Source organism: Falco rusticolus, chromosome 8, assembly GCF_015220075.1.
Source record: "Falco rusticolus isolate bFalRus1 chromosome 8, bFalRus1.pri, whole genome shotgun sequence".
NCBI classification, from domain to species: Eukaryota; Metazoa; Chordata; class Aves; order Falconiformes; family Falconidae; genus Falco; species Falco rusticolus.
The window spans coordinates 1,445,990-1,462,052 of NC_051194.1; the positions used below are offsets into that span (position 1 = coordinate 1,445,990).

The 16,063-nt window shown below is 44.2% G+C and overlaps 1 protein-coding gene across 2 annotated transcripts in view; it reads right to left on the reverse strand.

Annotated features, from left to right (window-relative positions):
* JAKMIP2 (janus kinase and microtubule interacting protein 2) overlaps positions 1 to 10,428 on the reverse strand; it is a 62,689-nt gene extending 52,261 nt beyond the window's left edge. For both annotated transcript variants that reach the window (XM_037398457.1, XM_037398458.1), the window contains exon 1: positions 10,253 to 10,428. The gene's annotated coding sequence lies outside the window, so the exon portion shown is untranslated. The remainder of the gene's footprint in view (positions 1 to 10,252) is intronic.
* Positions 10,429 to 16,063: the final 5,635 nt, after the last annotated feature.

Genomic DNA, 16,063 nt, shown 5'->3' on the forward strand with positions numbered 1-16,063 from the left:
AATGAAACAGCTGTGTCAAAACCAAGCAACTCCATCAAACCAAGCACTAATTAAATGTTGTTGAAAACTGTAGCAAACGGGATGCTTCAGTTCACACCACCTGTGAGTTCTGTAAAGATTTATTTACCAAATCTGACATCAACTAGTTGGCAGAGCAGTTTTTACAGCATAAAGAAAAAAAATCTTAATAGATAGCAACTACTTTTCACCAGTTTCCACTCTTGCGCTGATCTATAGAGTTGCCAGAAAGACTTGCTTCCTTCATGAATAAGGAAAGCAGACTGAAGAAGCTGTAAACCCTTGTCCGGTTGGATTCCAACGTGCAGTATCACCAAACATACACTTCAAATCAAATCAACATTGCATGCTAACTCTGGAAAAAACTCTGCCTCCATGTAAGTTATTGTCAGGCCAGCCCCTTGCCAAGTTTGGATTTTGTGGTCTCACTGAACCTAGGCTGCAGTTCAGAACCTCATCAGCATTTCTATAAGTGCTAATGCTCCCCTTGTAGCAGCAGAGTAAGGTGTTTAATGCACATATGCTCGCTATCCGTACTAGTATACTTGACTCTGTGAGGCTTACCAAAAAAGAAAACTTATCAATGGACTCACGATCTCCAGAGTGGGAGGTCAGTTTCAGCTCCTCCGTGCATGGGAGGACAGCAGAAATGCAAGTAAACACTGAGCAGTTCAGCACAACTGACACTGACAATCACTACTCAACAGTATTTAAAAGTTAATAGCTCAGTGAACTGTTAGTATTAACCTGTTCCACCAACAATGAGAAACATGGCACATGTGACCAAGTATTCTTCCTTACTCCCAGCAATATTCAGTGATACCCAGTGTGACATTCACCTTTCTCAGAAGTCACCACCACAAAGAAAAAAATACTTCAGAAAGGATGTTGGTGCAAGCATCAGCTCTTATCTTCTGTCCTCAAGAGATCAACTGGTCACCTGTAACAGAGCAGACTAATCTGCTTTTCATTCTCTGACTGAATCCTCCAAAATCTGCAAAGTCCGGGAGGAAGTTTCTGGGGATAACACAGCACCTAAAATATTAGGGAAGGCCTATCACAAATTCTTGAACTGTCTCGTTTGTCTAATCACCTATGTTCTACTAAAGAGGAACCTGTCACGTGGGCAAGTCATTTTATCACCACTGAACAAGTTGCTTGTATCTGAAATTGCACTTAAAGGAAGAAGCTTTTTTTTTTTTCTTGCCCACAGAATGGTCTCATGCCACCTGATCTCATGCTAAGGGTCATATTTCTATTTTACTTATATTTAAATTTTCTGCTTTCTGAGGGCATGAGCAGACAGGGACCACAAGTCATACACATGTGCCTTCCCAAAGCCCTGCTACCAGACACACAGCTCTGCTCAAGGAGAGGGTGACATTCATTCCACTGTGAAGTGGATTTAGCTATGTGAACAAACAGAAACTCTAACCTAAACTTGTTTTCCTCAGGGCCCAGAGCCAGCACTTCAACTCTTGCCATGGTAAGGATTAACATGCTAATTTCAGAACTCCGCTGACCCAACTCTCCTCCAGAAAAGGGTGCTGGGATTCAGGTGAGGTAATCCTAACATCAGGGGATTTTCCAAATAGAGACTGTAGATCCAAGCACCCTGGCTCTAGACCCCAACACTGATTCTAGAACCAGAAGTTCAGAACACAGCAACTCAGAACACCAAATCAAGCTGTTACGCCTTTCCATCAATTACAGAAGCCTGAGGGCAGTTCAGGGATAAACACTAACACCCACCCCTATGTCAGACAAAAAGACAACTTCTTCTGCAAGCTTTAGACAAATAAAACTCTGCGGCCTTTAGTAGTTCTTCCCTGGGTTTGCAGGTTCTTAATGCAAATTAAGAAAACTAATGCAAATACCACTGTGAAGGTTTTTTATCCTCAGCAAATCCTTGTGGCCCTGCTTTATTTCACCATCTCTGCCAATGATCTGGAACAATTTTGAGAGACATTTTCCACTCCCACAAAATGGTGACACTCTCTTGGAACTGGAGTAGTAGTTCCAGTGCTTACCTGCTGGAAATTTCATTCCAGTAGCCAGACTGGATCCATGCTTGTTCATTGATCTGGTCTTAATATTTTAAGGAAATAACATTTCCACGTAAGCCAATTCCCATCACTGCAACAATTCTGTTAGCTACAAGGGGAACACTGGCCATACACAATTCCCTAGCTCCCCAAAACCTGTCTCGTTTTGCTAGTGGGATTCAAACAAATCCAAAATTAAGGTTTTGTTTTGTTTTTTATTTACCAGGTTTCACCTATGCTTTGCGTTATTTCAGAATAAAATTCAAGCCCTAGTTATCGCATTCCACACTGCGTGTGTTATACCACATAACAGAATACATGATTCATGAAAACCATGGTTAAAAACCCAATTATTTCAGTACAAAATTATAATTCAACATCCCAATAACAACCCAAAAACTCAGCTCAGAGTTGCTGCAAATATTTGCAGCATTTACACAATTCTGTTCTGTATTTCATCTTTTATTCCACCAAATGGTGATAAACAGCACTTCAGAACAGATCCTAACCTAACCACCCCCTGCTTTTGACTGCACAAAAATCACAGTACTGTAGTAGATTTTTAATCAATACCACAACAATTTTCAGGAATATTAAAATACCTTCAGAATGGAACTGGCAATATCCCTTAGATTCAGGGCTCTCTCTGCACAAGGAATGCAGGATGAACCTGATGCTGCCAGGCCGCTCACGCTAAAATTGCCATTGGCCCTCACTCTAAAACATGAACCAAAAAACCCTATCCAAGTTGCTGGCAGCTCCATGGAAACAGTCAAAAGGGGACAGAAGCATTATTGTTATCCGCAGCAAAGCTGAGGAGATTTGTTAAACCAATATTCTAGTATTCTGTGGCTAAAATACCATCTGTCTCTTTTTCATACAATTATTTCCCTAGAAGTTCCCATAAACAGGATGCACACTGAGAAGAACACTACCAGTGAAAACACACAATCTTGCCCTGTCCTAAAAGAAAATGGAAATTTTCCGGAATTGATATTTTTCAGCATGAGATGTACATGGACACAGATTAGACACACTTTAAGAATGGTGGGATTGTCCAGAAAAGGATGGACTCTACCAACCTGCCCAGCTCCTTGCTAGACGAGGGCCTAAGAAAACATGTCAGTGGTTTTGTTCTCTGAGCATTATTCAAGGCCTGTTCTTAGTTTACTGAAAAGATGCTTTTGTAAATGTATTTTACGCAAGTAGGGTCGCACAGCCACTGCCAGAGACAACATGTACAGCCAGAAACAGAAACACTGCGGTTCCTGAAGTTTATAGTAGCAGGCTCTCCTTTCTTTGATTTTGATTGTAACAAGCCAGCAAAACCACATTTTAACTGAAATGCATATAAACAAGAAAAAACCAAACAATGACAGAAAGTTCATGTCCCATATCTTTCTCCTGGAAATGCTTCCTTTTCTTTCTAAGGCCATAACCATGATTACCTATTGTCTTACAGGTATCACAGGAGGATATTTTACGTCCAGTACTAAAGATCATCAGATATTAAAGAGGATTAACTTGTGAAAGTTTTTGCCGTTTTATCTCAGGTCTTGCTAAAGCAAATAAAACTAGAGAAATATGTCAAAATAAATCAGAAAAAATCTGCATTCTGGCCTCCTGCATTCACTTGTAACAACTTAGATCTCTACAATGAAGTGTTCTAGACACCTTACTTCCAACCAGATTACTACCATCTCACAGTTTCTTATCAGCTTGCAGTTCAATATAACTTCAAAACATGTATTCTCTTTTCCCACCATATCACCATCAATGCCTTGCAGAACCTTGTGTCCATGTTGCTCTAATTTCCCACGTCCTGTATCCCTCTTGTCCTTTCTGTTTTCTGGGAAAAGAATCTGAACATTCAACCCATCACCTGGGAAGTTTGGCAAAAACTAAGCCAACATGAATTACAGTTTGTGTGTTCACATCAGCTTTTCAGCAGAAACATGCATGTAAACATCCCATTAGCCATTTCTATCCATCTTCCAGAGTCAAAATACCTTTAAAAATATAAACATTACAAGCAACGTTCACTAGAAAGATTCAAGAGTTGTTCTTTTTCATTCTGAATTGTTGTGGTTCTCACCCTTCTATCATATGTTGAAAGGTTGGTTCCTTCAACATCCCTAAGGTCTGTAAGCTCTTTAACAATGGTCCAAAACAAGACTTTCACCAGGTAACATCAGAAATCTTCTTTTTCATCAATGACATTGATCAGCTGAGGGATTATAGTAGTAGTAACTGTCACTCCCTGCTCTCTCAACAAATCAAATCAAAGCATACCAAGTAACACCATACACGCTCACTTAAGTAGCTCTACTTGTAATGGGAAGAACAGGAATCGACAAATAAACAACCAGGAAAAAGTGAAACTCACGTTAAATGTAGAAGTTATCCTTATAGTCTACTATTTGAAAACTACCCATGAAATTTACAGGATGATTTTTACCTGAACTGCACTGCTTTAAAAATGGAAGCATCAGCTAGTATAGATCAGGGGAGCAGCATTCTCCTCCCATGTAAGCTGGGATGGGTCAGATTCTCAACTGGCAAAGGTGTACGCATGAAACAGCACCCATTAAACCCAGCTGAGATGCTGGTTCATACGTGACAAAGTACAAAAAAACCTAAAATATTTCACCTGTAAGACATTCAGGATACTGTCCTGAACACACAGATTTCCATTAAGGCTACATCTGAAACCAGAATTCACGGTAATTTCAGAGAGATTAAGCTATTGTATGTAATTTCAAATCAATTTCCAAGGGCAATTCATTGAGTTCACCTAACAGGCTACCACGCAGATCACTGACTGCATATTCCAAAAAAATGGTAACATGTAGGTCATTCTGTGACCCACAAAAACATGTGACACAATTCAAAAGGGATCTGCTCACACTGAACCTTGCGAACATGGGCTGAACACCACTAGGTCAGTAATACTGCTGGATATGCACGGATGTTTATTAGCTATCAGTTGTGCCTCTGAAACACTTAGGAGACACCCTCTAAACCTACAGGTTTATTCCTGAAAGCACTTCCAAATTAATTAATGCAAACTTTTGCTTAGTTATAAGCCACCAAATAGTCACCAACACAGCTGCTCTTTCAGCTGTAAATAATTCCACATTCTTCAAGTCAACAGTCCACATATACTCTTTCTTCATCTAAAACGGATTATAATTTCCCATCAGAGAGGGAAGATGAGAAGGGGATATCACTAAGGGTTGCATTAAATCAAAGCAGATTCTCCTCGCCAATTCTCAAAACCCGACTACATCTCATTTTGTTCTTTGCCAATGCACAGAGACAGAATACAGAAGTTTGCAGAACCTTAAATATTAAGTACAAATAAATACAGTGTAAAAAACCCCAAGGACTTATCCATGAATAACAGAACTTCAGGAACAAAAATAGCATTCATATTCATGAAAATATAAGTGTCTATTATGTATTAATACAATTTAAGGCTTTATAAAATTCATCACTAACATATCTGTACACCAGGCCTACCCCAAATACATATAAAACAGTACAGTATTGATTCTAATTAATTTTTATCACCGGTACTATTAAGAGTTATAAAGATTTTGCATACACCATAGAAATTAATAAAGAAAAATTTCTGCATCCATTTAAAAAAATAGGAGGGGGGCAGGAAATCAATTTTAGCAAACCAGCACACACACAGGGGGGAAAAAACCCTATATCCAGAAGCCCTGACTCCACCATTTCTCCCAACTTTATTTGCTCATTCATTACTGATTACTCCAAACCACCTGGGACCTCAATGCAATTTCCAACAGCTGTTTCTTCTTCTCAGTTTTAATTTCCATGTTACTTAGACCTTTTGTTTACAGTCTATGCAATGTAAGGTTTAACAAGTCTTTCCCTTAAACACTTAAGAATAATACAATAAACAATTTCAAAAAAATTCAACAACTGTCTTGACAAATGGAGCACAGGTGTTAAACGGTAACTGTGAGGTATTACTGGTGGAGATGGAAGGAATGCATAAAGTGAAAATGGGAGACAACATGCATTTCAGCATCAATTAATTCAAATAATTCATTTTTTTATTTTTTATAAATAAAAAACTCTGAGATAATGTTATGCTTTGCATTATAATTTTTAACATAAAAGATGACCTGGCATGCCATAGCAGATATTCTATCTAAACAATTTTTTCAAGTACATCACTTTGCTTTATTATTCATCATAGAGAGATATTTCATCCAAAGTTAGAAATGGAATTGTGCTCTATCCAGCCTTCATTTGTATTCCTTATTTTTTGGTGTTTGTTAAACTGTTAACTAAGAGGATTTCATTATGCAGCTGTGAAATAAAAGGTTTGCTGCATTCAGTTGCCTCTTTCTCAACTATGCTATGTAGATGGTCACGTACATCAGTTCACTTTGCTTCTCTTCTGACAATAGCTGATTTAGACTATTTAACATAGAAAACTGGCTGTGATTTCTAAATGCAATATTCCAGATAAAACACAGGTCCTAAAGTTTCCAGGATGCCTGACAGTGTCTCAGCTACGCAACAGCGACCCAAACGCATGGCAAGCAAATCATACAGCACCATCAATTTTGGTGAGATAAGCTGAAAGCCTGCATTCCTGTAAGTGCTTACATGCAATTATTTTTCCTTTAAAGTTCACTGGATGTTTTAGAATCCAGACTGCAGAACATGACCCACGCTGTTTTTCTGTCATTTACAAAGAAGCTGTATTTATGCTCATTTAACTTGACAGCATTCAGTGTGGCTAGACCGTAGAGCTTTTTAATGACATTTCCAACATGCTGTTGAATTTTCTATATAGAGCCCCACCTCCTGAGGCAAAGATTGCTAGTCCTCATATTTTAAAGGAGAAATTCAAATAGATCTATAAAAACTTGAAGTACGACAAAAACTACATTTTTCTGCCCTCATGGATTCTGGATATTGAGTGCTGACAACACAGAGAATTGCGCAGATGCTTTGCACAGATGTAGACAATTACTAAAGAGATAGCAGCAGAGAATCCATCTCTGAGAATGGGAAGCTAAATTTCTTCTCATCTGGTGAAGATCAGATCTTCAAGTGATACAGATTTATAGCGGAACTTTGAAGCAGTTACCTGCGGGGAATCTGAGCAAGCTATTGATTTAGAAACACATTAACACAAACATGTCATTGTAAATTCAAGTAAAATAATTGGGCAAAAACATTTGTTCTGTAGTCTTGTAAATGCAAATATCACATTTCCATGCACAAAGATTAAAAAGAAATCTGATGGAACCCAGAAGATACAAACAATGACTGACTAGAAAGTCACAGGTATCTAGTAAGGACTATTTTGCTGCCTTACAATTTCACAAACCAAACAGAAAGCACAACTATCAACCACAATGAAAACCAATCACGACTCAGTAGTGAAAGTCAAAAAGCATCTTCAGTCTCCCACAGTTTGGTTAAAAAGAAGGGACAGGGGGGAAGATGCTATAATTAACAAACTATTTGGATTTCAGTTGCTCACAGTTACACCTGGGTTATACCAGCCTTATGACAGTAGAATCCATCACCATACCTTTTTTACAGTTGGAGGACTTTTTAAACCACAGTATCAACGGTCTATCAAATGGATGAATAGAAATAAAAATTAAAAATTATTCTGGGATCATTTTGCCAGTTACATTTCACAATATTTTCCTGACTTGAATACCCTGAGGTCACTTATCCTTTGTAATGACAAAGAAACTATGCAGCATCTTTCCAGCTACATTAATTAAGGTCCTGATACTAAAATGTCTACCAGAACCCAGCACACATTTACAAATTACAATAGCCGATCACTTCCTTAACACACAGCCATCCTTTAGCTGTACCTTAGGTTCAATTCCTAATAAGCAGGGTACAAAAGTTCTTATTCAGAAGATTATTTAGCTGGGAATGGCCTCTGGAAGCAGAGGCATTATCAGAAGCCCTCAAAGGTTACAGGGAGGAGGTTTTCAAAAGGGAGGCTGAGGCAATGCATTAGCACTTGCAGTATCACAGAGCCTGAAGTTAGGCTTGGGGGTGGATGCTGTGGAAGTACCTGGCTCGAAAGGGCCATGTTCCTCTACCTTAGACGCTAGTAGTCAGTCCAAGATTAGCAAGTCAAAAAGGCGGCAGCATCTGCCACTGGCAGCCTGGTCCTCTCAGCTAGGAGCTCTGCTGACAACCAGAGAATCCTAGCAGTCTGCCACACTGCCACAGCTCTGGGAAAGGGATAAGGCCAAAGAGGCAATCACATCCACAGCTCCTGGCAGCCAGGCAACTCCGATGGAAATCCCAACAGCAGCTTTCCAGCTTTTCCCCCAAGGCTCCTCCTCGGGACTGTGCTCACTGTGGAAGCAAGGGTGGAACTGGCTGCAACCCAATTAACTTGATTAGAATCACAGGCTATCTCAAGTTGAAAAGTACCCATAAGGATCATTAAGTCCAACTCCCTGCACCTTGCAGGACCAGGTAAAACTAAACCATACAAAACTAAGACTGCCATCCAGACTCTCCTTGAACTCTGACAGATTTGGTGCCATGATGACTTCCCTGGAGAGCCTGTTCCAGCAACCGACCACCCTCTCCACAAAGAGCCTGATGTCCATCCAACCTGAACTTCCCCTGGCACAGCCTCACCCCATTCCCCCATGTCCTGTCACTGCTCACCTCAGAGGAGGTCAGCACCCCCCTCTCGCTGCCCTCCTTGAGGAAGCTGCAGGATGTGATGAAGCCACCCTTCGGTCTTCTCTTCTTCAAGCTGAAGAAGCCAAGTGACCTCAACCACTCCTCGTAAGGCTTGTTCTCAAGGCTTTCACCAGCTTGGCCACCCTCCTCTGGACACACCAGCAGCCTGATGTCCTACTGAGGCACCCATGGTGTCTCTCCATTGCTGCAGAATTACTTATAGACCACTCATGTCTTACGTCCTCCTCGACAATTACCAGCTAACCACTCTCAGACTCCACCAATATTGTAACCATTCCCAGAGAACCTCTTCAAATCACCAGATATCCACCTCACTCAAGCACCAATCTGAAACTGGTTGGGTGCCAGCAAAGCTAGTGTTCACAGTACAGCAGGCCTGGAACAGAAATCTGTATGTCGAGCAGCAGGCCAGATCAACAGAAGCAAAACCTGAGTCAGAGCAGAAGCAATAAATCTTGTATTATTGTTTGAAAAGGGACAAGCCAGTCTCCTGATGGGCTACCCACGCCCGAGATGAGCACTAGTGCAGAATTTGACCCAGTAAACGGGAGACACTGAGAACGGGACTCCAAGTGGCACCTTATAGCGATGCACAGGACAGCATCAGAATGCAAATGTTTGAAAAAAAAAATACATCTCATTCATGTTTTCCTCACAAGAGCTCAAATTAAACTTTTAAAATATATACCTATGTCCTCAGCATCTTTTATATACTTGCATTCACAGCACAAAAAATAGAAGCGGACTGCAAAGGAGTATTCAGCGCCATACGCCAGCCCAAACGCCCATCTCTGGCAGTCCAAAGTAGCCATAAGGAAACCGAGGGATGGCAATCCGGTCATGCAAGGATAAATCGCACACCAGCCCAAGAGGCACGTTTCAGCAGCTAATGGCTGGGGACGAAGGCATGTGCTACACGTACAAAGGGATTCATCTTGCAGGGTCTGCGCTTGCACACACCCGCCGGGGGAAACACCCGCCCGGCACCCCCCGACACGCACGGGCGCGTTGCTAAAAAGACACGCCGGGCACGACCCCCGGGGCGACACCGCGTGTGTAAATGGCACCGGCGAAGATGCGCCGCGAGCCAAGATGCCCGCGGGGCGCGTGCCCCGAGAGCCGCCCCGGCCACGCCGCGCCCAGGCCTGGCCCAGCCGCCCGCCGCCCCCGCCGGGCACGGCCGCTCCTTTGTGGCCGCGGCCCCTCGGCAGCGGCGGGGCCGACAATGCCCGGCCCGCCGCAGTGGTGCGGGGCCGGTAGCGGCTGGGCGGCTTCGTGCGGCGCTGCGGGCTGCGTCCTGCCGCACCTCTCCCTCCGCCCCGTCACCGGCCCCGGCTCCCTCCATCGCCCCCGCACCGCCCCCCCGCTCCCGCCACCGCCCTCGCCCCGGCCCGCCGCTGCCGGCCGGGGTCATTGTTCCGCCGCCGCGGGGCCCGGCCGCCGCTCACCGTGCCGCGGCCAGGAGAGGATGCCGAGCGGCGATGGACGAGCGCGGCGCATCCATCTTCCAGCCGCCGCGGCGGCTCCAGCGCCAAGCACCGGGTCCTCCTGCGCGCCGACGCTGAGGGCGGCAGCCCGCCCGCCCCGCCGCCTCCCCGCGGCGGAGGCCTGCGCTGCCGGGCCGGGGTCTGCGGCAGGCCCCGCCCCGCGCCGCAGCGCGCGCGGCCGCCATGGCAACGCCGCGGCGCTGAGGGGAGCCGCAGGCCCGGCGGATGCAGCGCCCGCCCAGGCCGCCCGCGGCCCCCTCGGGCCGACCCCCGGCGTGGGGCTGACCCGGCTGTCAGGCACCGGGCGGGGCGGCCGGAGACCCGCAGGGGCCGGGCCTGGCGGTGCCCACCCGACGGCGGCTGAGGGCGGCGGCCCCGGCCCTCGGAGGGCAACACGAAGACGCCACAGCCCCCGGGGCCCGCGGCCGTTGTGTAGGCCGGACCGAGGGGGGGTCCCGCCACCCCCCACCCGTGGCCGCGCCTCGGGCCCGGAGACGCCCGCCCGAAGAAGGAGCCGTCGAGGAGACGGGTGCTGGACAGTGCTCCACGGGGCCTCGGTACATGGCATCTCGCAGCACTCTGGGGAGCGCCCCAGCCCGGGCCGAGCGAACCAGAGCTGGAACCTGAATAAACTGCAGCAGCGGCCCTGCGGCCTGCGCGCCACCCAGACACCCGTGAGCAGCAGGCCCAGCGCTGGCCGAGGGGCCCCGCACCTCGAGTTCGTCAGAAGCTGCCTCATCTCCATCCTTCTGAAGGATGACCCTGGAAGAGGTCGGTAGGCAGACAGTAATGAACGCATCAGGAATTCCAATCGTTATCCTTTTGGCACTTTATGGATAAGTACCGCTATCAGACCTGGTCAGATAAGTTCTGCAAAAATAGTCACTTCTTTTGTGGCCAAAGTGAAGACAAACGCAGTATTCTGGTCTTTTTTTTCCTAACCACAGCAACATGCAAGAAAAAACATTTTTGGAAACTAAAGGGTAGTTTGGTTGGGTACTGGGTTTGCAGCTTATCTCCATTCTATAAAGTTGTTCCCTGGTCGGTGGCAAAATCACAACAAAACCAGTGAAAAGCCTGACATTTGAGTCCTCCACCCTGAACACCAAATTCCGTCAGAGTTCCTCTTAACACCTGCTTGTTAGGCCTCACTTTTAAGTGCCAGTGTGTCAAACCTTTGCCATGAAATCTTTCAGAAAAGGAGAAGAAAACCCAGCACTAGAAGCAGAGGTCTCAGAGTAAAGAGTCTGGCACCATATACCTGACTCATGGCTGACCAGCTTCCTCACCTGTAAAGTGGAGGCATTTAGTGTTTCTCAGAGCGATGTAAGAGATTGAGTGAATGGGGTGTTTTGAAATGTTGTTCAGCAGGATCTGTAACATGATACCAAGGGATCCACTTGAGCATTAGATGTATGTAGTACAGTCTAACACTTACCAAGGGGTGCAATAGGTTCGTTCCTCTGTTCAAGCCCATGTGAGCTCTGTCCTTACACACCTGAACTTGCCTAAAAGGAAAAGCACTTGCCATTTGTGTAACAAGCCCCAAAAGCCTGAAGTGGAAGACACTATAAATGGGCTTTATAAAATTACAGTGTTTTCATAATAAATATCCCACGAAAAGTTAACACATTCAGTGATTGAAAAAAGCTTCAATGCCCAAAATAAACCCAAGTTCTGTATTTTAAAAGTTGCTGTCTGTACATGTCTAGCTTTATTTTTCATGTCTTGGCTGATTGCACAGCTCTGGAAATGGCCTTATGAAAGACCAGTGCAGTGGCTGTACAAGACAAATGGAAGGTCTGAAGTATATAAAAAAGGGAAAGAACAACTGTAAAGAGCATGATTCCTCTGGAACTGCAGGTACAAAGAGACTGTAAAATTAGCCTAGCAGGTTCTGGCAGTCAGTTCAGTGTCGTAGGGGATCCTATGGCAAAGAGTCAGCAAAATACCTTGTAGGCCCCTTCCTCTGTCTGCAGGCTCCTTGGGAGGCAAGACTGCAGTGTCATAGAATCATCAAATGGTTTGGTTGGAAGGGACCTTAAAGATCACATAGCCCAGCATGCTGCCACAGGCAAGGACACCAGCCACCAGCCCAGGTTGCCCCCAGCCCCATCCAGCCTGGCCTTGGGCACTGCCAGGGATGGGGCACCCACAGCTGCTCTGGGCAGCCCGTGCCAGCGCCTCACCGCCCTCACAGGGAAGGATTTCTTCCTAATATCTAATATAAGTTTACCCTCTTTCAATTTAAAACTGTTACCCCTCATCCTATCACGGATGCTAATGTCCCTGACACGTGTGAGCCCTATGGAGTTCATGAGATAGTGCGCGCCTGCACTTAGCTTAAACTTAAAAGTTTACATACACTAAGGTGCATAAACTATTTTTGTTTTTCACCGAGTATAAAGGCAGGCAAGCTTTGGGACTGGGCAGAAGCTTCACCCACAGGCGGACACACTGCGCAGGAATTTCCCAGTTCCCAGAGACTCCTGGCACTGGCTGCAATGGGGCTCCCAGCCCAAGTGCGGGCCTGGGTGATGTTAAGGCAGTAATTGGTGATGGATCCTTTCCCTAGTCTCTAAAGCTTTGCAGGAATTATTTGCTGCTTCACTCCTATTGCTCTTTTATCATATTGTGCATAATATCTAGTGCTGTTTCCTTTTATCATATTGCATGCTATTTTCCTTTATTATATTGTAATATAATAATCTGGATTTATTCTTATATTTGGAATTCATTTTTGCTTGGTAACCAGTCAATCAGGAAAACCCTATCTCTACCTGCAAGTAAGAGCACTTGCAGCCTCTAGTAAGAGGGGCAAAACTCCATGGTCTCTATAATGACTGAATTATCCAGTTAGTTGACCAGAGTGTGTCAGGGAGCAGCAAGGGTTTGCTGCTGTGCGAGGGAAGGTGAGCCAGGAGCAAAGTGTGACAACAATTTTACAGTCTCATTCATATCCTCAGGCTTGCGTGGAGTAAGAGTGCTTGCAAAATACATCCAGATCCAGTTTTGCTGCTTAAACCTATCTGATGTAGAAATGCTGGTTCAGTAAGTGCTAAGGAACATAAAACAAGACATAGTAATTTCTAGGGATGCCTAGAACTAGGAAAAGGGATCCCTCTGTTATATGCACACAATGTAAATGCATTGTATGGAGAACAATGGTGTGATGGTGCTGCTTTACCTTGCCTGCAGGTTTCCTGGTATGCCCACCTGTACGATCAGTCTCACAAAGCACAGGAAGCTATGGATAAATAGGAAAGGTCTTATTTAAAAAAAAAAAAAAGGTCTTTTTCCTTGAATAAAATCATGCCACAGCCATAGGGATAAGGCTGTAATAAATTTATAGGGGGGAATCAGGACACTAATTCTGAAACAAGGGCATAGTTACATCTTTGCCTATGCTGCTGCAGCTTTAATTACAAGGCTGACACCAGTGGTACGTCAACTAGTGCTTCCAGCCATCTCTCCCCAGATAAGGAGTCACTGACACCATCTTACAAGAGAATGGTATGGCCAGAGCATGCTATACCACTGTTACCATCATAGCTTGGGGTTCACTCCTGTCCCTCACCCAGGGGATGCTCCCTCCACCAGCTGTGGGAGCATGGTGGGCAGCACTGGTGCAAGAGGGGCCGCACTAGGCAGCACCTGCACATGTAGTTCAGCACATGCAGCCTTCAACCCCTTGTCAACATCCTTCAAACATATTGCATGGTCTTCTGCTCACCACTCTAGTAAGGGAGAACTTCCAGTATTCAGCAGCCTCAGAAGTAAATGTACCTGAGCTGCAAGCACTATACCAGCAGCAAGGATGATAGGGGCCAGGAGGTCTCCCAGGAGGTGGGTCATGTAATGAGAGGTGTGCAAACAGCCCAGCACACTCAGTACTCTGGCCTGTATTAGCAGGTGTGCACAGGAGTCCTGGTGGAAGAAGTGAGGGATCATCCCTCCTCACTGAGAAACATCACAGCATTTCCAAAGAAGGAATGTTTGTGATGCTCCTCCACACTCCCCTGCTGGTTTAGACTGTTGGCAAAAGTTTGTTTTCCACTATACAGGCATTTGCCATAGCACAGGTAATTTTTGCCCCCCTCATTATTACTGGTTAGTTTCAAAGAAAATCTAGCATGTCTTTATTAAGATGTAAATATCAGTGGTTTTACCACACAAAGCTCAGCACCAGAATAATTGTAAAAATACCTCAAGTGCATATGGGTTTTCCCCTGTTATTTTTAAAGATGAAAAGGAAATAAATGCATAGGGGCCACAGTAACACAATGTTACACCAAACATCTGACCTGAATAAGCACAGAGATCTTATACAGTCCCGTAACAAGACAGGAGGCACAGTTAACATACTATATGGCAGGACTCATGTTCATGTCACTGGGATGGGTCTCTGTCTATAACCAGAAAGTAAGTACCCAGAAGCAGCAAAAACAGGGCACTGGCTTACAACCAGGAATATTGGCATGTAGGAAAAAGCGCCTAAATAACTGTCAAATTTTGGTTACTATGGTACTCAAGCAGAAGACAAGAGCGGAGTTGTCAACATAACATTCAAAAGTTGACAGCTGAAAGATCTTGCCCCAGATCCTGCATATTCCAAGGTCATTGTCTGATCTGTTCCTTCATTGCCGTCTGTCTCCTCGTGACACTAATCACAGGCTGAGGAACAAGAACACATTAGCAATGGTGGACTGAAACCTGAATGGTAGCAAAAAGTACAAACTGATCACTGGCTACATATGCTAATAAAATAAACATCAGAGATAGCTATCCAACTAGGCCACAACATCAGAACAGTAGAAGATTTAGAAAGCTCCCAAACAGCAAAGAATGGAATGCAGAAAATGACATAATGTATCAAGGTATCAGTGAACCCCCACGTAGATACCTCAGAAAATGGCCAGTTGTAATTCTGGAAACAGAAATACTACAAGAAAGACTAAAACAATCTTGGAATAAGCCATTCCACTAATTGCAGTTAAAGCTTTGGAAGTGTTGCAAAAATGTAATGATCAAATTTTTGTTTTGTTTTACAAGGTGATCGTCCAAAGGGCAGTAACTTGAAGAGAAGTAGCTAGACTTACCAGCATTCTTGATTTCAGTAACATCCTTGTAAGCAAGTGTGGCAAGTACAGAAAGACTCTAGGAAAGATTAACAATGAACAGCAGAGTACTATGACTGTACCAGGGTGAAAATAGACTGAACCAGCACAGAGGTAAGGCTGTGTCAGTCAGTACCAGAGGACACATATCTGTCTAGGAATCAGTTTGTTTCCAAAATGTGACCCTATAACACACAGTTTTAACTGGTAAATGTGACTGATGTAAAAACCAGTATCTCCTTTACAGAGATCTGTCAATATAGTAATAAAATAGAACATTTGGAAGTTTTTTTCCCCACAAACTCTCACAAAGTATTAAGAAGCCAATGTTAATAGTTCTCTAGAAGACTGATTGCTTCTAGAAAACATGAAGCGTTTGAAAGTTTTCTCCAATGCCTCAGGTATTAAGAGTGCTGTCATAGGTGTAATGATTATTTATCCTATATCTCAAGTTTGTGTTTTACCATAAGGGAAAGACAGAACTAATAGATTTGTTTTGCTGCAAAAATTGTTTCATTTACATTGTAAGAACTTGCTGTTTATATGGCATAAGAATCAATCAAATGTAATCAAAAACTACTGGGTTTTATAGGTCACTGATGTTTGTAACAAGATGTGACACGTTATTTATGTATTGTAAGATATTAGAAAGCCA